The following is a 21,255-nucleotide window of genomic DNA, read 5'->3' on the forward strand; positions in this document are numbered from 1 at the left end:
AGACCGCCACTACGAAATTCGACTTCTCAATCGACTTGGTGAGACCCGCTTGTGGGAGGCCAAGCCACCGATTCGCTATCGCAGTATAAGTCACCAGAAGCACTAAGTGTTATTGTCGAAGGACCAAAATGTACGATGTGTTACGTCGCACAGACAGTAGAGTAGTAGTTAGGTAGAGTATTGGAGTGCAATCAGAAGAAGTTATAGTTTAAGTTCACTGTTTATTCTTATCAAAGTTACAAGTTTTAGTAAAGTAAAGTGGATCACACGCGACGTCAGTATCGGCCGGTGTACTCTTTCGCACTCGCCGCTAATCGACCTCAATTAACGTAAGGTGCCGAATTAGCGAAATAAGTAGAAATAACAAAATAATACAAATGTACGGACATGTAACCGTACAACCGTAAATATTGAGACTATCAATACTGAACATTTATATTGGAAACGAATTTCCAACCATACTAATATACCTAACCATTCTAGTTTAGCAGTTGCAAAACTCATTAACCAAAAGGACATCTAAAGGACAAAACATAAACTTGTAACTGATATCGCAACTACAGATCCTAATTACACACTCATTACAAATGATACTATCCCCCATATAATTATCACTTTACATGTAGCTTTACTCCAAAAGGTCGGAGGAGTCAAGGTGAATAATGTCATTTGGCATTTTCTTCGCGAATCCTGATACATTCGTGATATACCGAAGCAACGAGTAAGGCAGTGAGGTCTATTGAAACGTCAAAATGATTAGTAGGCGTCATGCTCAATGCATGCTGATGACGTTATAAATGTACTAACAAATTGTTTGTTGGGTGCTGCAGTTGTAAATGGTCTTTAAAGTTGAAGACAGTGAAGGCTGGCTCCCTTTCAGTGATTGATTATGTCTGTATTGTCACGATTTTCTTAAGTTACAATTGGGCTTGATTCCACTACAAAGCTTAATTAGATATTATCGTGTTTCTGATCATGGTTAGTTAGTGCATCAATTTTTTCATAATCTTTATTAAAATATCCATTATTATCAACCATATTTTTAGCTTGTCAACGTTAAAGTGTTCGTTGACTTGTACTCTGATGAAGCCATGGCAAATCAGTTCACCATGGCGATAAAACTGAATGGGATTACGCAAGTTAGGAGCCATGGTTACCGTTGTGCTTAGTCAGGCCACGATTTTATTTTTTATTAGATTTTGCTGTTGCAACATTTTGATTCTCATTGAAATTGTGGAAGGTGGGAACTTTTGAAAACTCGGCTTGCATGAAGCAATATTCCATTTAGGTACATATTTCATCATGCTATGTTCAGTAAAGATGTATGCAGAACTGATACTATACCTTTAAGCATTGCCAAAATTAATAAACTGTACCTGCTCTTTTGATACGTTGCCTAAAGAATCCTTGACATAGACTGCCATCCGCATATTCCTTAATTATGTGCAAATCATAAAGCTTTAATAAAGTGAGTGTATTGCACATTCATTGTTGTTATTGGTATTCGAATAAACGGTCATATTCCCACGCATTCCTTCGATGGCTATAACTTTGTTCATCTTCATAGAATGCCCACACATAAACTGTTACCTCATAATCGAGACATCTATTACTTTCGATAACAACAATGGCTAAATGCATTTCCTATGCATTGTACTGACAATAATGATTGTCTTCGACGTCATTATTACCAGTTTTGGTACAAACGTCATGTACAATGGTACGAGTGTCGTGTTGCAATGAGTATTTAGTTCTTGGACGTGGTTTATCATCATAATTGACAGACGCAAGAGAACGTCTCTTTGTTTCTTGGTTTGTAATGACAGTATTTGGTCGGAGACTATTGTGAACTTGATGTTCATATTCGTTTAGATAAACTACAGCAAAAATCATAAACCTTAATTTTGTGTGTTTTCATTATCACATTTAAGCAAACCCTTTCCTCTTTCCTTTGTTTGAAATCCAATTTCTTATGCTTTAACAATAGAACAGTAAGTACAAGGAAAACGCTTACCCGCAATTATTTTTTCTGGTACAAATTATAATTTGTAATTATTGGCTACAGAAGATAACGCGTTAAAAAATTAAGAGCGACAAGATAATTGTGGGGTTTTGTTAACCATACTTATAATTACTTTAAAACATAAACAAGGTCAAATGTAGAAGTTATACTAAGACGGATGTGTTTAAATGTACCTTGAGGCTACAGTAGAGCCTATTCATGATCAAGCGTTTGATCTCCAGTGCTTTGTGTGAAATTGCAAAATGTAATTATGAAACTAACATATCATCAATGTAGATGATTATAGTTTAAAGAAAGCTGTCTTTGATTGAGAGTGACATGTTATAATATATCAGTTTCATATTTAGTCTCATACATATGTAGCTGGTGGTAAAATTTTAATAATATGTTATAGAACTTCGTCGTAAAGAGATTTCTCTTGTCACCATTGTCTTAAGAGCTTTTTGTATTGTTTACCATTGGATTAAGGAACTTTCCTAGTAAAGAGTCGTGAGTCGTTAATTTCAAGTAGGTACTTATTTCACCTGCCTTTAATTTTCTTTTGTGAGCATTACAAACGAAGTATTATTAAATCTTTTGAAATTGCAGTCATGACCCTAGCTCAGGAATAATTTACAGTTTGCATAAATGGGTTTCTAATGGTTTTAAGAAACGCATTATGCTTACCATTTGTGAAGGTCTAAGGATGTCGTAGATTTTCAAATAAAATGTACAGTTTCCAGTCTTATCTCAGAAAATAATGGACTCTAAAGTTAAAAATCTCGAAGGCCTTTACGCTTTGCATCAAATCATTTTATTGCAGGTGTTAATCATTTCCGTTTCGTATATCCCATGCGGAAATGGTACAAAGCTAATTATCCATTACAATGTGCTTTATGTCAAGGCAATAAAATTGCAAATTGATTGTTCTAACTGCACGTGAAGTTTACGTCAAGGTCTAAACAGCGCATGCCGGTGGAGTCATCGTCCGCTGTCGACGGAATTAGCCGAACGGTAGACGGAAATAGCCGAATGTGAAGAAATATGCGCCTGTCCGCGTTTCTGCAAATGTTTAAGGTGAGACGGGGTGCGCACGCGCGGTCAATGGCGGACTGTACCTGTTTATATCTCAGCCCTTTTAAACTAGTTTTACGGTTACTGGAACTTACATAATCTTTGTTTACAAAGAAAGGATGTTCTGACGACTAAAGATTTACCGTTGGAGTAATAAATAAAGTTTAAGAACACAGTAACACTGTCCCATCTCAATCCATTTGAAAATACAGTTTTCTAATCACAATAACGTACATACAAATAGGTTTTGTCTATATTCAAGTTCGAAAGTCTTCTTAGGGAAATTTGCAAGCTGCAGAACAATAGTGCAGACCTTACGACCTATCACGTTTGACCATAAAAGTGACGCTATAAAAGTTGTAAGTAGCACTTGTGGCTGGAAGCATGTAAGTGTGACCATAGCAGTAAAGGAATGACTGTAGAAGCAAAATGTTTAAAAGACGATTCAATTGACTTGCAATATTACGTACAGTGCAGTGGTACTGGTAATGATTTTAATGGTATTGGATGAGGAGTTTGGTTATTCAACAATGAAAAAATATTGATCTGAACGGACAATAGGTACTTTTTATATAAACCTATTCGATAATATTTTTCCTAATACACGTTAGGCCTTCAATAATATTGATCAACGACAAAGCCTTCACTTTATTGAAGATATGGACAATATTGCTATTGTTCGTAAACACGTGCACTTTAAAACCAGTGATAGGACAACTGGCTGTCACGGCGGGTTAACTATCAAGGCCTTTTGCATTCCTAGCTAATTGTCTTTCAGATAGAACTGCGTTCACGACTGAGTCAGTAATCTTTTCAAGCGTTTGTAAACCTTGAGACTTATTGTTTCTAGAATTTGATTAGTTTGGCAGAATTTAGGGATTTGAGCCAGTCAAGGCTGTTGGAAGTGAACGGGTCGAGTTTGGAAGGATGTTTGATGATGGTAATAATGTTTAAGTAGTAATTGCTGAGTTACGCAAAACTGCAGATGGTTTCTGACGTATTAGGTATTATTTTAATATTATAGTTGGAATTCACATAAAAATCAATTATGTTTATGTGGAAGAAGCGTTAAATGCAGGAGGGTGACAATGCTCCCTTTGAAATCAGAATGTTAGAGTTCAGCGAAGGACTTCAAAAGTGCTTTATATCTTCCAATACCTCAAGTCAAAATTAGTTTTATGCTTCAGGCTTATCTAAGCTCCAAGCTAAAACACAATTTGCCACAAACCTTGAAGGCTCGTGCGATATCCGAGACCAATCAGCTGCAATTACGCTGTCGCTATTTATCCAAGTGCACTTTGAGGTGCCGCAGTGTAAATCATTGGCAGAGAAATCAATCTAGTAGGTGCCGTTATAATATGGGTTATGTCAACGCAAAAGGGACGAACGGACGTTGGACCGGATTGAGGTAAGCCATTTTCTAGCCTAGGATATTCTCAATTTACTGTTAATCAGGGCTGGGAGACAGGTAAAAAGGGCAATCGAAGTGCTGTGGATTGTTGGAGGTGTCATTAAGTTTTATTAGAAAAATATGAAGACTGATCTGGTTTTTAGAAGATTGCAAAATGTGAAGAAAAATATTTGAATTAGGTGGTGCTGCTAAGCCTTTTGTTATGTTTGTTCTTTTAATAAGCTCAGAGAGAGTAAAAAAAGCGAATGACATGACACGTAGTCTTTCATTCAAAAATCCGTTTAAAAAGAAGAGACCTGTTCAATTCTCTAAAGCTTGTTTAGCACATGCAGAATTAGGTACCATTCACTTTACATACGACGAAGGCTATTCAAATAATACGCTTGGTAAGAATGATGCTATCTAAAGCAAAGTTAATAACAGAAAGGGCTTACGTTCAGAAGCTAACATTTATGATGGATTGTGATGTTTTTGAAATTAAACAGGACTTGTTCGGTGGACTAACTTGTCTTTTATTTGAAAATATAATTTGTACAACGTGTTGCCTTTTAGAATAGTAGAACGAGAGAGAGCTTATACCAACATTGACATATTAACAACATGTAGCCAACTTAAACATTTAAATAAACATTGCCATATTCATAACACCCCTTCTCAATGTTTATACATTTTAAAACAAATAGCATTAACATTAAAACAAAACATCTTAAAACATTACCAAATAAACATCTCTACTTCTTAGCTTACCACTTGACATTGCATTGTGTTAAAAACTTAATTAACAACTCCTTACTTAACGACTTTGTTAGCATGTCTGCCAATTGTTCACAAGTATTAATATACTGAATATCAATCTTATTATTTTTGATCAAATCTTTAACAAAGTGGTATCTAATGTCAACATGTTTAAGACGTTTCACTGAGTCTGTACTTGCATTCAAAATAGCTCCCTGATTGTCACAATACAACTTAACAGGGCTATCATTCTGAACATCCAAATCATGCAATAAATTAACAAGCCAGCACGCTTCACTTGCTGCCATACTCATAGAAACATATTCGGCTTCAGTTGAAGACAAACTTACAGAAGATTGCTTCTTTGAACACCACATAACCAAACAATTTGCAAAAGTAAACAAATAGCCAGAGGTAGACTTTCTGTCCCTCTGATCACCTCCCCAATCTGCATCACAATAGCCTTGTAATACACTATCATCACACTTATATACTATTTTATAATCTAATGTATGCTTCACATAACGCAATACTCTCTTAAGTGAACTAAGTAATGCACTATTAGCACATTTCTGATATCTACTTAGTAGGGAAACTGCAAAACACAGATCAGGCCTAGTGCCTGAGACAGCATACATAAGACAGCCAATAATTTGCCTACAGACTCTTTCAATGTCTATATCACAATTAGTATTTGAATCAAACATTTTAGTATTCAAATTACTATCCAAGGGTGTCAACATAGGTTTACAATCTTCCATATTAAATCTTTTTAATACATTTTCTAAGTACTTTCTTTGTGACAATGTAGTTATACCCTTTTCTAGGTTTTGGTTTATATGTATTCCTAGAAATTCTGAAACTAGCCCTAAATCTTTCATTTTAAATTCTTTACTTAACATTGTTTTTAGGTTAATGACATCACTTTCATTACTTCCAAAGATTAACAAATCGTCTACATATATTAACAAAAATATTTTATCTTTACCACTATACTTCTTATATAAACATGGATCACATTTAGACCTTATAAAACCATCTCTAATTAATACAGAGTCAACTTTAATATTCCAAGCTTTAGGTGAACTTTTCAACCCGTACAGTGACTTGTTTAACTTTACAATATTATTTTCTCCTGAGTATGCCCCTTCTGGTAACCTTACATATACATTTTCTTTAATATTACCATATAGAAAAGCTCCAGTGACATCCATCTGGTGTATAGGTAAAGTATATTTTGTTGCAATTACTACAAACAATCTAAAAGTTGCTAGGTTAGCAACTGGAGCAAAAATGTCACTTAAATTTATTATATCTTGTTGTTCAAACCCCCTAGCAACAAGCCTAGCCTTATACCCTTTGACATTATTTACATTTTTTATTTTAAAAACCCATTTGCTGCTTATAGGCTTAGCACCTACAGGTAATTTACACAGTTCCCAGGTATTGTTGTCACTCAGAGTCTGAAGTTCCCTAGCAATAGCTGCACTCCACTCACTAGCATCACTTCGGCTCATGGCCTCTCTATATGTGATGGGATCACACTCACTTTGCTCTAATTTTACGTTATTACACTTGTAGAAGTCAGTTTTTTTTACGCTCACGCTTGCTCCTTTCTACAGGTAAAACAATATCTTCCAATAACTGTTCTTCTTCACTGCATGGCAAGTAGTCACTGTCATCTTCAGAGTTGTCTGCTAAGTCACTACTCATGTGGGATGTCTCTACCTCGTTGTGGTTGTGGGTTGTTACCTCATCAATATCGGGACTATTCTCCTGCCCTGTGTCCTCTTCAAGGTCTAAGGACACTACAGTTTGCCCTTCACCTTTCTTCACTAGAGGTTTCTCCTTCTCTTCTTGCTCATATGGAGATCGCCCATCCTCGTGACTCTTCCCAGTCCTGTTCAACACGAACACTGCAGTATTTATGGCTTCGGCCCATAATTTCTTTGGTAAATTTCTCTCATGTATCATTGTCCTGGCCGCTTCCACCAATGTTCTATTTTCTCTCTCTGCCTTTCCATTTTGCTCTGGAGTGTATGGTACTGTAGTTTGGTGTGTTATTCCACGTCTTGTAAACATTTCCTTCACATACCTGTTCACAAACTCCAGGCCGTTATCACTTCTGACTGTCTTCACCTTGTTTCCAGTATTATTCTCGGCTTTATTTATAAAATCCTCAATTATATACTTAATCCTATCTTTTGTCTTCACAAAATACACACTTCTGAAATTCGAATAGTCATCTGTTAGCAAAACAAAGTACCTTGACCCACCAACTGACGGTTCCTCCATGGGACCGCATGTATCAACATGAATTAACTCACATGTCCTGGTACTCTTGAATTCGCTTCTATTGAATGGCAATCTATGAATTTTCCCGACCAAGCAACTCTCACACATCGGGTTGGACGTTTGTTTAACCACAATGTTGTTTTTTCGCAAGATATCTTTGACATAGGTAAAGTTTTGGTGCGCCAATCTTCTGTGCCACTCGTTTAAATCGTTCCACGCTAGTTCTGCAGTACTCGCAGTTTCACCATTACTATTATAGCGTAAATTCAAGTAAAAAGAATTTCCAATTCTTTCCGCAATAGCGCAAATTTTATTTGACTCGTAAAATTTGCATGAACTGTCATCTGTCACTACAACATAACCTTTGTCTGTGGCGCGATTTACCGAAAACAGGTTCGTTTTTAGTTCAGGAACATACAAGACATTGTCTATGACTGTGTCAATCCATTCATTCCCGTTTGACACTTGAACTGCTATCTGTCCATAACCAATCGCATTTATCACTGCTCCATTACCGATGATAACAGGTTTTGGCGAAGTATTTGAGAATGATGTAAACAATGCACGGTCTCTACACATATGTTCAGTGGCACCAGAATCCACCAGCCACTTAGATTTTTGCAGTTGATGCGACAGATTAGACACCACGAACGCATTACTATTCGTTTTATTTTCACTTCTTGACATTCTTTGTTTTCGAAAACGACACTGAGCTTTAAAATGTCCGAACTTCCCACAATAAAAACAGTTATTATTATTACTCATGTTCCCTTCACTGTTAGTTTTATTGTTGCTTTTACTTTCGGTATTATACTGTCCGCTTTTACCAAATTTGAAACCTCTTGACGGTCCTGGACCTTTATTCTTCACAAAGAATGCAGACGGTGTTGCTTGCTGTGCTCCTTCGTTCCTTTCCTTTACTCGCTCTTCTTCAATCAGTAGTCTGGCCACTAAATTTTCAAACGTTTGTTTGTCATCCGGCGCCGACTCCCAGGCCGAAATGAAATGTTTATATTCGTCTGGTAACGACATCAACACCTTCGTGATTACAAATTTATCTGAGATTTCTTCACCCATCTGTTTCAATTGGTTTTGTAGTTCTTGTATCTTAGATAAGAAAACAGACATGTCGACTCCTCTTTCGAACTTATATTGAAAAAATCTCTGCTGTATAATGTGCACACTGGTCTCAGTTTTCTGTTCATAAACACTATGAAGCTTTCGCCACATCTCCGCAGAACTCGTACAAGTAATAATATGTAGCATTGCCTCTTCTGACATTCGTGTTACCAGTAACGTTTGTGCTTTGGCATCTTTGGACTCCCATGCCGGTATCTCAGCGGCAACTTCGGGCTTCAATTGCTTTCCCTCCACGATATTTAACCATCCATGGCCCCTCAATTGTACTGTTGTTTGGAATTTCCATAAATTCCAATTTCTGGCTCCTTCTAACTTGATCACATTGACGTTATTGTTATTTCCTTCCGTCATTTTTACCTTGTCCTCTCCCAAATAAGAACAAGTACTCCTTCTCGACGATGTTCCGCTGTTCCGCAATGGCCGAGCCGTCAGCCGATGCCGCAAAAGTGATAACCTCACTTTTTTCTTCTCGTCGATTTTACTTTTACTGCCACCGCAAGTAATCTACATCAAGCTGTTATGGCCGTGCCTGGGCCCATAACCTGATGTTTTTGAAATTAAACAGGACTTGTTCGGTGGACTAACTTGTCTTTTATTTGAAAATATAATTTGTACAACGTGTTGCCTTTTAGAATAGTAGAACGAGAGAGAGCTTATACCAACATTGACATATTAACAACATGTAGCCAACTTAAACATTTAAATAAACATTGCCATATTCATAACAGATTGTCTGGATAACCAACAGTTACAACTAAACCTGTCTGAACTCCAACCAACCCTGATTTAAATCCACTAAGCAATGGACGTATTAGATCCGAGAGAAAGATACGTTACACTAATCCTTTGAAGAATAAGTAGGGACAGTCATTGGTAAGCAGCAAATTATATTCTGACATGCAATGAAGATAGACGGCCTAGGTGCAAAGTTTTTACTTTAACATAGATTATGTGTGTTCCCGGATGAACACACGGAGTTTTACTAGATATGCTGACAGCATAAGCTATGAATAAATGAAGATTTAGCCCAAGTAATAAACGGGATTCACCAATTTGGAGAAGGTTCTCTTTAAGCGTAACCGCAAGAACAATACGATATAAAATATTATACAACACCAAGATTTTTATACTTATTGCAGTCTAATTGGGTTTCTTTAACACATTTTTGTAATTTACCAAATTACTCGCAAGTGACGTAAAGCCTGTCACTTTCATAGTGTTGATCAAAACAGAAACTGTTATTTTGGAACTACGAAATAATATTAGGTTTTCGTAACACTTAATTCAAAAGCTTTGCGTCCTCAAAACGAATAGCCTCTAGATTGCAGAAGACAATAAAATACTGAAGCGTTCTTAATAGCCGTGCAGAAAAAACTAGACTTAATTGCTAAACGAACAAAGCCGTGCTCAAGGTCGAAACACATTGATGGAGGCACACAGCAGAGATCCGTTACTCATTGTAAAGGCTTAACAGTAAGTTGTAACATTTTGAGTACACCACAGAGAACATAGATTGTCAAATAGCCGCCATCTTCCCACAGCCCGCGAGTAATTGGCGCGAATTAGCTCAGATTCACATAATGCCGCCATTACTCGCAGAATGTTGCTAGTGTAATTAAATAAACGTTCTTCGTAAAGGTTCACAGAAAACATTAGTTGTGTGTGTACTCTAGGGAATAGAAAAATTGAACTACGATTATAAAGCAATGACTTGCTGTCAGCTCTGAAGAAGTAATTATAAATAGTTATTACTTACTGGAATTAAAAAGAAATTCAATTAAAGCTTTTAGTGTAAAAAGATTGAAAATCTTTAAATGGTAAAATAAATGTGAAGTCGTCATTGTTAAGTGCAGCAATAAGATTTATTAACCATATTTAATACAATATGCAATAATCAATAAAAACCTAACAACATTTGAGAGAAACTTTAAAACAAAACAAAAACTATCTTCATCATCTTAACAATATGAAATGATGACTTTGTAAATGTAGATGTCGCTACTTGCAATTAAAGATTCAAGGGTTTCTTAGGCCTATTAAGGCCATTCAAAAATTGCCATCGCGGACGGTATTTCACGTCCACACGGCGGGGTATTGGTAAAGTTTTCAACTAGCAATAATCGCACCTCGGATTAACCTCATTGGTTACGATATTGCCTCTGCGCAAAGTTAACTTGAGAGAAGTTCACGGCCGACCCAACCAAATCGTTGTAACGAAACCATAGCGCGATCTAACTCGATCCCAACGCCATCTATCGAGCGAGGGGTAAGTTTTTGTTGCGAACGCTTCTTCTTTGGGTATGGACGGAAAATAAAACTATAGATGCAAATTGAATACTCATTCAGGCGTGAATTTATATCATATTATACTTTATCCTACATAATATAATAAGAATTAATTAAAGACTTTCACAAATAGGATTTAGTGTTTAAACCACAGATTTGATGTAAAACAATGAGGAAAACTTATTAGGCTCTAACAAAAAAGTAAAGCGGATATCTGCAGTCAATTAACCTTTTAATTACATGGAAGAACAAATTGGCTAACAAGCCTCCAATGGATTGGGGACAATTTCATGCAAGAGCGATGTCGTAGAAACAATGAGAGAAACAAAACTATAACTATGGGAAAGTTTTTACAATGCTCGTAGAAATTAAAACTTAAGTGGTTACAAAAATTGTGACGCAAGAGTAATTGTCGAGTACAGTAACAGTCGAGTAATTGAAGGAAATACAAATTAAAATGCAAACGGATTTAACGTATGGTTTGATTCAATTATTTTGTTCGTAACATCCGATTAGAGAAATGTTGTTTAGTGCTAATAACATGATGTTAACAAAGTAAAAGCAAAATGACATGGTTAAAAATGAGGATAAAGAAAGATTTCAAACAATCTCGCAAGAACAAAGGTCGTAAACAGATGATTCTAAATAACGATGACGATAAAAAATCTAAACATTATCGTATCCCAATCGCAATTGAATTCGTTACGAGTGATAGAAACAACAATATTATGAAACACCATAGCACTTATTACGTAAAAAGTGATAAAGAAAGTTGGAATCATACGCATAGTGCTGTAGACAGCCGTTGCGAATTGCAAAACAGTCGTTTCAAAGGAGCAGCATAGCGAATTAAAATGGAACCACCATTAAGAGGTCATTCTGACGTAATATCGAGTATCGATAACAAGTGCTTGCATTAGGTAAACCAAATGAGCCGTGAACGAATGAAGCCGTGAAATTAGCTATCTCAGATTGATGTAATGGGGACGTTGTGATAGGCAGACAAACAGAAATAACAATCTATATGTGTCGATGGACTACTAATACTGTAATATCGATATTGTATCGGAAATGTGTTGCAATTTCTCACGCCTAGCTGCCGAGTTGCGGATGTAACAGCTATTTTATTTGAACGAAGTAATAAAAGAAATAGAACAATAGCTTTGGCACCATCGCCATTAGATGATGTTACGACTGCTGTAAATAGTGTCCGTCGGAGAGTCCGTCGGAGAGAAGTAATTTATAAAATAAAAAAGGCAAGAGACGTGGTTTACGTAAGTCTAATATTGCATTCAGTGCCCTCAGAAAATGCAATAAGAGCTACTGGTATCAGTTTCAAAATATTGATTAAAACACGAATAGCAGCAATATTCTTAGAAACGAATTACATGATTATACCTAATATTGCTCACATAACAATTGCATTTAACGTGAAAATTACAGATATTTCCATTACGACGAATATTTCTGTACAGTCTGCGCTGTCAGATACATCGGTTGTCGAAATTACTGACAAACCGCAGCGTGATGAGCTCTTACGAAATATAGTGAATCATCAAAATAATGCAGTTGCGAAATGTTAGATGAAAAATTCTTGAGTAAAGGTAAAGATGAAGTTCTTGGCTTCTTTTGGCTGAGCTGCCGATTTTCAGAGTTTTAACTTTCGATGCAATTCTTTGATTCAAAGAATGTGAAGGCTTGGCCGCTGTTAAGTGTTACTTTATTGAAATGTGGTTCGATTTGGTTTTGATTAATGGAAATTACAATTGTTCAATTGAGCGAATTATTATTTTCTTATGCAAATTGTACTTTGACTAATACTTATAAATAGCTCAAAATCATTCCTAACATTCATTTATCAACTCCCAAAACACGAACGGAAACTACAGTATTTTAAAGAACCTGATCACGTCCTAATACAACTTAAAAGACAACTTTAAAATCAGCTTTTGCCCTATATTTTCCTCATTTCCATATAAAAACAAACCATTTTCCTTACGTCACAAATCATTGACCCCATCCACGCCTCCATTGATTGTAAACTTGTTACTCTATTCATTATAGACATCGATTACCATATTACACAACACTGCCTTAACAAGACTGCTAATATGACAATTTACATATTCAAATTAGTCATGACTCATGTTGAGGTGAATGAAGACATTTTGCGAATCCTTTGCCTTGCCTTGTAGCATCCCAATATTGTATCTATCTTTTATTCTACTTACTCGACGTAGGTATTTGACATTACTCGTATGGTGCTAATGTCAAAATTTCTATCTCCAGTAACTAAATCAATAGATCGATAGCGTATTGGAAACGGCTGTAAATCAAAGTTTCGTTAGATTGTGATCCGATGCAACTCATCTTTGTTTATGCTGCCCATCCGGTGAGGAAACTGTCATTTGCAAGGCTTGTGAGTCAGTGTTATTTGAAACTTGGGTTTGGGTTGAAGGACTATACTTAATTATGTCGTAAGAAGTACTAGCAGTACTAGGCTATAGTGATGCACGATGCATTCAATGGAATATTTTCGAACAAGCCCCTAGCTTGAAATACGATTATAGCTTCTGAATTGATCAACCGACACATTGAAACAAAATTCAAGTCTTAGCAACCTATTGTTATTATAGTAATAAAGCCTTATTGCTACATATAAATAAACTAATTACGATTAAGTTCCAGCTGTATTTAACACTGCTTTATCACTTGAGACTGTTCATTGCTCAACGCACAGCTGCGCGCGGGCCGCTCCGGCCATACATCGCACGCGCATATTTCACAATTCGCCATTGGAACGAGACCAATAACCACATTGTTTACATGTTATGGCTAGAAGAGGTTAGATGTAAACAAATTCAGTAACGGATAAACATAATGAGTTAAATTAGTGTAAATACGGTGATGTTTATAGAGATGCGTGAACTTATTTAGGGATTTTATGAAGATAAAATGTGTGAATTGCTATAAAGCATAGTAAAAGAGGTATATATAGGGTTTTCTATGGTATTGTTAAGGAAAAATCACTAACTACTAAGGAAAACAGTTTCTGAATAAATAAGGACAATTGACGTGATCAAAACTGAAGCCAATCAGCAATTCCACAACCAAAACTAGATAACCATTGCAGCAACACATCAAGACAATTGAGAAACTATAATAATGACCGTTATAAAACAATTCGAAACCCGTGCTGCACCGCGATATGGTCCATTAAAGAATTGCATCGAACATATGCGAGTGGCCGATCATTACTATGATTTGCGGCGCTGCCTCGTGGTCATTGTGGTCTGATTGCTGACTTTACAAACTTACTGTTTCATTTCACATTCCTTTACATTATACACTCTCTAATACTTTAAAGTCTGAAGAGAAAGGCTTTGCCGTTTTGTCACCAGCAACTATATCATTGTCTTATTCTCCCGTTATTATGATATCACTTTCTTGATGAAATCTCTTGAGTTCGAAGACAGTTGTGTAAACTAATGCTGTTGGTTTTGTTGTTTGTTCGCTAGCTGGGAAAAGTCCGTGATTCGATCGCGTAAAGCAAATGAGCCTACTTTTTAAATAAACTTGTTCGTTACTTTGAGTCTTGCAGTAATTGGTAATGTAAAAGAGAAATCTTTATTGACTAAAATGTCACACCTGTGTGACATTAAATCGATACTTATTGCGTACACGCATATTAATCCAGATCAGCTTTTAATCGATAATGAAAAGGAAAATAATGAAGTGCAAGATGTTTCACCACAAATGACGCGACATTAGCACTGTGAAACTGTGTGCACAGTTGAAGATATGCCTGAATATTCTCAGAAAGATAACGTATAAATGTAATTAAGAAATTGTACGACTCGGGACAATACCGCAACTGCAGCGAGACTTGAATTACGCACCAGGTGCAACGTACTGCTAATCTGATAAACTTCATACTTTATAACTTCACTGGCTTCTGACATCATAAATTGTCTATAGACACTTTTATAAGCCACCGTCTTTGTGTTTAGTTTATCGACGAACGCTATCTTTTGCAAAGTAGGCGTACTACTTGTTAGATATTTTATGTGTTTTCATTTTACAATTCCAGGTGGTTCAAGGTTCTATAGAATTTGATTCATAGCTGTAGCTTTTGGTCTTTGATTTCAAGTTATCATCCGATCATGTTTTGAATCGGCCACTGTTTGACGAAATCTTAACCTTAATAAAATGCCACATAACATCACACTTCGAAAACCGCAAAATCAATAACCCTAATCAGACTTCCTTACATAATCAAATTACGACAGAAATTAAATATTAGCAAACCAAACCTATCGACGCAAAATCAACAGCACTTGTCAAACCTCTTACTCGATTCACCGACGGCTTCGAATATTTACCTGTAACAAAAGAGTAGGAAACGTTAGTAACACAATACAAATCTGAAGTAGATTCTGACCCCTCCAGAGTTCAAGAACCCGCGGACACTTCAATACAGTTCAAGTACATTTGTAATTGAATTACAACCAAAGCCGCAGTTGTACTGTTTGACTCTGACATTAACAACTCCTTTTCGATGTAAAACAGAAATGTAAAGGGAACTCTCTGTTAGGGTCGGTACAATGTTGCATAATAGCGTCCCGTGCCATTGGAATTTTTCGTTCAAACAATAAGGTTTGGTTGGAAAACAAAAGAATCAATAGAACTGTTGTTGGATTGTGTTGTTACTGTTGCCTGATTTATAAGTAAACATTCATAAATATTTGTGAGATTTTTCTTTGTTTTAGCATTTTTTCACAATGCAACACTTTTTCTATAATGCGGTATGTTGGAACTTAGAAACTCAAATTCATATGCATATAAAATTCGCCATCATAAAAAAAAAAAACACAAACGACAAAAAATACGTCCTTGCTTTCAAAAACTTGTACAATTTAAAAGTGCAGACAGCCCCAAATTACTACAAATTACATACCCAGTAGCACCAGCCTATTCCATTCGCGGAAAATAAAATTGCAATTTATACACTCAAGATATCAACACGTAATAGTAGACGTGTTCAATCGATCAACTGTCAAATAAGTAATCATCACACGTATAATTTACTTGATGAATTAAATGAAAGTCCGTCCGTCACTAGTAGTGCTAATCAAGAGTAAAGTGCTGAAATGTAAAGCATCATAATAAGCAAGTGATATAACCGCTGTATTATACAACTGACAATTATGTTGCGGTTCGCAGCATCGGTAAATTGCAAGATGGATGAGTGGAAATATTGTTAAGTTGTAAAGTTAGGGAGTAAAGACAAATTAGGAATTGACAAGAAAATCTAGGGCTATCGACCATTAAAAAGCTAAAATTATTAAGACTATAAATGTACAAGGGATAGATAGTTAAAGTAAAATAGTACTCCACAGTTTATGTCGTATTAATAAACGCCAAAAATAACAAACCCATCCCACCCAACCCACCCAACATTTATAAGTTCAAAATAGTGCGTTAGATATGGATCAGGAAGTAACAGCTTATAATAAATGTAGTTATAACTTATAGTTGCATTACATAAATATCTGCGAACCTTCAGAAGCTAATATAGAAGAGGAAACAGTAATTTGCGTGTTTGACTGACAGACAAAGCACTCGTAATAAGTCCTACGTAACACCAGTATGAACCAGATAACAATAATATAATTGAACATTTGAAGCTTGGACCTTGAAAGTTACACAAGAACAAAGGCGTTATGCTTTACATTGTTAAATTTTGTATAATGCTGCACAGTTGTGAAACAGATAATGTAATTACAGATACCGAAATTGCATACATTGGAGTACTGGAAGATATTGCTGTTATAAACGTGGGTTCGTAAGATATTATGAGTATATTGATTACAGTAACATTTCCGATGTCTTGATGGCCAATAATGACTAACTAAAAGAAAAATTTATCATTAAGAATGTATAAAGATGGTCTAGTATGACAAAAAGGAATGCAAACACCAGACACATAGATCACAATGAATTTTACAATAGCGTTGTCATAGTAGCGCCCACAATCATTTGTAGTACGGCCAAAACGGTACGCATAGTAACTCCTAATAATATGACAGCAATTGGAGCCAAAAATCTCGAGACGCATACCTAGACAGAAGTCAGGTTATTCAACCCATATGAAATAAATGTACTGTTCTATCATCATCCGCCTACATCATATTACTAATTCGTTTACGATTCGTAGTGCGTCCCACGTGCAATCTCGAGTGGATATACACTTCTTATGCAAATCTGCGGATACTATAGATATGTATAGCTTATTTAAAATTTTGAATGCAGGTCATAGGTCAAATGTATTTGCATTTTGATCAAGGAATACTGAGATATCTTCACGACTTCATTTATTTGGTTAAGAGTTAAAATGGCGGCATAGTATTTGTACTACTACAAATTTGAAATAAGCACAGCAGAAACCGGCCAAAATTAATACTCTAGCATTTAGGATTACTGCTCGTTGACACAGAAATGCATCTACATTACTTCCTTATTTAATTAATTAGTGTTAATTGCTTTAGCGACAAGGTAATTAATATCTTTGTAGGATATTACGTGTAAACATTTGTGCGACAAAAATAAACGTATTAACGAAAGTGAGACATGTCACGACACATTACCATCTTAAACGAGCGATAAACTAGTTTTGCTGATGTTAAATGATACACATTTATCTACAGGTTAGAACACACCTGTCGGGCTTAGAATTCTTGTAAATTTTCCTTAGAAATCTCCTTTCGCAGATATGTCATAGCTTCTATCTGCAATTTTGACTTTTAGCCTAATCACCACAACATCAGTAAGAATCGACAGGAATGGATAATTCTGAAGCAATTAGTCACACAAAAGACTGGAAGCTTCTTAATTAACTTGTAATGACTTTACACACAATTTAGAAACTAACGCTGTTCAAGACAGTTTCGCAAATTAAGATCCGTTATTAACAGTAAAACATAGCGAGTGGCCGGCAGAGCTACTTGACTTGAATGAGAGGCTCCAGGCTATACCTGATGAGGTCAACTTAAGATAGTTACCTATTGTTCAGTTCCTAGTAATAATATTCAAGATAGAAGAGATATAACATAATTTACGAACGATGGACAGGAAATGAGAGAAAAGTTCTGAGAAAATCGGGAGTTAATCTTTACTGGTTAGTCGTTACAGTTAAGTGGGGATGCTGTTAACACGGTCACACTTGCTGGATGAGACAAAGATTAAATAAGGACTACTACACAAAGATAGGCAAAGACTACAATTATTCAAGTAAGTAAATAAGACAATGTAAATGCAAAGATATGTTTTACTCTTGAATTAATAAAAGAAAACTAGAAGTCAAGCAAAGTTAAGTAATTACGTTTTACTACTTGACATCAATATCCACCAGACCGATTGAATATCACTGAATGATTGATTTGATTCTGATATTAACAAAATGCAGTGACCGGATGAATTCGTCTGTAGCGAAACACAATTTATTTATCTTACTAAATGCACAATGTGAAATGACTTTCAATTTAAAAATCTTTATTTGATTCACTGACGTAACAGACGTGTTAATTATTGTTAAGTCTAGACAAACTGTTAAAAGCAATGAAGTTAGTTATCGAAATAGACTTGAGGTACATTCAAATGTTAATTGCGAATATAAAGTAGGAAAATAAGTACTGGAAATATTTAGACAAAGTTTATAGAAGTAACAATGTTTCGCTTAGGTAAACAATGTCTAAGTAGTTAGCCTGTGAGGCCAAGCGTAGCATTCAATGTAACGGCTGCAAGCTAAGTGAGATAAAGTTTACCATTTAAAAGTGTTTATGAAGCTTCAACTCAGCAGCTAAATACAATAGAAATCGCTGAGAAAAGTAATCAAAATAATCCAACTAAAGATACGCACTTCATGAAATCTCTAGCCCAAGATAATGTTATGAAAACAACGTTTTCTCATAGTGGCTGCGAGGTATGCGAAGGGTCTGAGTTACAATGATGTCAAGTAGCAACAGTTAGTCTGTTGGAATTTAATCTCAAATAATTGTGACAACTGACATGATAAGCAATTGATGATCATAATATTTTTCACAGCATCAGACACCAACAGATTGCAAGATAAACCATCACCGTTTCAACAATTCTATTTAAATACAGAATTATTTCTAGGCATAACGTAATACTCTCATGAGAGTATATAATTTTCCAAGTAGTTCAACCTCGTGCGGAAACATACAACTCAGTTATTAGGTTAGTCACAGACGATTATTCTCATGATCTCCTTGTAGCAATTCCAGAGATTTACAAGTTCCCTACCGTAACACGAGTAGGCGGAGCCCAGATTCTAAATCGTGTAGCCAATTCTTACGTGGAACAAATTGAGTCATTTTGTCTGTTTCAACGTCTATATTTGCAACCACATTACTTTGAACCCTTGCACGGGCAACTACTGTGGTACTTGCTTCAATAACGATCAGTTTCTCGGAAAATGCATGTTTATTTAAATTGGTTATGCTAGTGTTCAGAGGGCATTGTCGATTTACGAAGATGATGCAAGGCAAACGGCAAAAACTTATGATAGCATTATCTATTACCGCTACAGCCACAAGATGTTTGTTCAGCGACTCGTGTTAGAATGTAAAAGAGAGACTTATGTACTGGTGTTAAGTTACGGAAGTCTGAACAACTGACCAGACTCTTGAGTTTGTGATTTCTACTCGATTGCTTTTGAGTGCAGTCGTCGATGTCATAAAACATGACGATTGTATTTCTTGAGATAATATAAATGTTTACCATGAAACTGCATTTGAAGAACATTTAAGTGAAGTAAAAAATACATGAAATGATGTCAGAGGTTCAGAAAAGCATAAAGTGTTAGCGTGTTAAAATGTAATTTGAATCATACAGGAAGGTAAAAACAACGACCTTGTGGTGTCGACAGTTAAATGCGCTTCGACTTTTGTTCAGGTACCGTGAGATCATCAATAAAACGTCCAAATAAATGATAATGCAAACGTGCATATTTTGCACGGTACATAAACCTTGTCTATCATTATACTATCAGGAAATGCTTCTGAGCATAACACAAAAGCACTAGTCAAACGCAAAGAAGATGGTTGCTTATGAATAGTTGATACAAAGACAGTTCTATACTCTAAGGCTCTTGACATACGAGTGCTGTACAGGCTGTGCTTAGGAAGATAATACGGGTAGATGAAATAGAAGAAGCTGATGATGGAGATATCAACAATGAAGAGCATCCCGCAATAATAATCCCAAAATGGTTTTAACAGCTTGATACTCTTGTACTAGATAGTATTATAAGGAAGTGTTTTTATTGCCAGTTAACAACAGAGTACTAAGAATGAGATCACCGACGTGTGAGTCATTTAGTCTATTAATTTACTACGAACATAACTTGTTTCTGGTTGCTGAGGCATTGACCTATTTAGAGGTCTATTCGCTACCCTTTGTCTATAAATTAATTTAGAATATATTGCGACTGCCACATGTTTACTACGGTTTGCTTATGAATTTAACTACAGATGCGTTTATGGGTGATAATGTTATATTACATCCTGTGATGGTGAAAGTAATGTGTAAGTGGAAATATAATTGTTAGTGCTAGTCATTTAAAAGGATCATCGTATTTAAATGAAATTATGTACTTATTCAATTCTACGTAATTCAAACATAATTGCTGGCTTTAGTAAAACTGCAAGTAGTAGCTATCTTGAGACATAATTAAAATCGCCAGTTAAAGTTATCCACTCGGAGAAAGGAAAATTTAGATCCAGAAAATAGATTATCCAACCACGGAAGTTGAACAAATCGTGCTGAGTTTTATCAATAAACATAACTCAATCTATTTAGCTGTAAATTTATCGAGTACAACACGAATAATTTCAAAAGCACTACAGCGATGTGGTAATTGGGAACAAATCACAGTACGTGCGGACAAATTAACCTACATCTCGCGTGGTTTAGGTTGACGCTTGTGTGATGACTGTAGATGGGGACGAGGCGACGAACGTAACGGGACGAACACGTGCTCTCGATATAGCGAACATTGCATCCGCAAACATTATTGTTTGCAAACCAGTTCAGCTAGCGTTAATTAGCATTCGACAAACTAAGCCACTCAATTCAGAAGCTGATCACATTGATTAATGATCTAACATTGAAGACAGAGATCGTAAAGACATGGATAGAAAAGCATATGATGATAATTAAGATGATGTAACTGCTAAATGTTTACAAGAATTTATTTTGACTGTTGTAACACATTGTCAGCTAATTCACG

The 21,255-nt window shown here is 35.8% G+C and overlaps 1 protein-coding gene and 1 non-coding gene across 6 annotated transcripts in view; both read right to left on the reverse strand.

The window, feature by feature from the left end:
* Nucleotides 1-21,255, reverse strand: part of LOC124640558 — a 289,989-nt gene that overhangs the window by 46,274 nt on the left and 222,460 nt on the right. The window lies entirely within an intron of this gene.
* Nucleotides 10,689-10,828, reverse strand: LOC124641074. Its single transcript, XR_006985630.1, has one exon. It is a non-coding gene; the product is annotated as a U4 spliceosomal RNA (small nuclear RNA).

The sequence above is a fragment of the Helicoverpa zea genome, chromosome 21, assembly GCF_022581195.2.
Source record: "Helicoverpa zea isolate HzStark_Cry1AcR chromosome 21, ilHelZeax1.1, whole genome shotgun sequence".
Lineage (NCBI taxonomy): Eukaryota > Metazoa > Arthropoda > Insecta > Lepidoptera > Noctuidae > Helicoverpa > Helicoverpa zea.